Source organism: Otolemur garnettii, unplaced genomic scaffold (genome assembly GCF_000181295.1).
Source record: "Otolemur garnettii isolate 467f Iridium unplaced genomic scaffold, OtoGar3 scaffold00077, whole genome shotgun sequence".
NCBI classification, from domain to species: domain Eukaryota; kingdom Metazoa; phylum Chordata; class Mammalia; order Primates; family Galagidae; genus Otolemur; species Otolemur garnettii.
In genome coordinates, this window is record NW_003852472.1 from 8,886,234 (window position 1) to 8,887,665 (window position 1,432).

Sequence of the window (1,432 nt, forward strand, 5' to 3'; positions counted from 1 at the left end):
AGCCAGGCATTGAAGCGGGCGCCTGTAGTCCCAGATACTTGTGAGGCTGAGGTAAGAGAATCGCTTAAGCCCAAGCATCTGAGGTTGCTGTGAGCTGTGACACGAGGGCACTCTACCTAGGGTGACAAAGTGACTGTCTCAAAAAAAAAAAATTTGTGTGTGTGTGTGTTAAAGAGAGAAGATGCAAACTGTCTCACATTCCCAGCCGATTGTTTTAGAGATAATAGTCAAAAAACTGAGATGTCAAAGACTGAAAAAAAAAGTTATTCTGAATTGTGAAATGAAAGGAAACGGAGTCCAGGTTCTGAGTGGGCAACAGCAACCTTTACCCCTCCCCGAGTGTGGGTGAGCTGAGCTGAGAAGGAAGTCAGCCTGTGGGTTAAGGTGCATTGGGGATTTTAAAAGGTGGAGGGGTTGGCATTGGCACATTCCCCTTTTTCCTGGGCGGGACATTCTATGCATTCATTTCTTCTATTCGGGCGGGTCCTTCCATTTGACTATCAAAAAGGAGCTGGTTCTTACTTGGTTCCTTAGGAAGGTATATGGAAGAAGATGAGAAGTGATATAAAACTCAGGGTTAATGTTAATTGGGAAAATAACTCACAAAATTGCATTTAGAATTTTGGCAACCTCAAAAATTTTAACTGTGTATTTTATTTATTTACTTTTTAAAATTAATTTTTATTAAATCATAGCTTTGTACATTGATGCATTTATGGGGTTCAGGGTACTGCTTCAGTATACAATGTGAAATGCTTACATTGAACTTAGTAACACATCCATCACAATTATACTCATTTCTTAATAGTTTTTGAAATGTACCATTGCATCATGCACATTAGGTGAGGTCCCCCCAAATGCCCTCCCTCCTCCCATATCTCCCCTCCCCTCCCCTCTCTCTTCTCTTCCCTTCTACTTTGTGGACTATAGTTATGCTTTGCCATTCGTATGCATGTGTGACACAATACTATAGGTGGTTATATATTGATTTCATAGTAGTATTGAGTACATTGGATGCTCTCCTTTCCAATACTCTCCTATTCTTGAGATACTTTACTAAGAAGAATATTAACTGTGCATTTTAGAGAGTCCTTTCCCAACAATTCATGCTGAATACAATCAAGAAAATGAGCCCCCCAAAAGAAGAGATATCACTTGCTTTTAAAGAGAAATGAAAACTGTTTTCAGTTGTCACAAAATTCTTTTCAGATACCCAGACTGTAATTAACCTGATATATGTAGATAAGCATTGTTATAAAAGGTGTGCTTACACTGTGAATGAATTATGGTGTTTAGCTAGTCATAAAAACATCAAAATTAAATTCAAAAAATCACATATAACCAGGCATGGTGGCTCACACCTATAATCCTAGCACTCTGGGAGGCCAAGGCAGGTGGATCGCCTGAGCTCACAAATAGCTGGGCGTTGTGG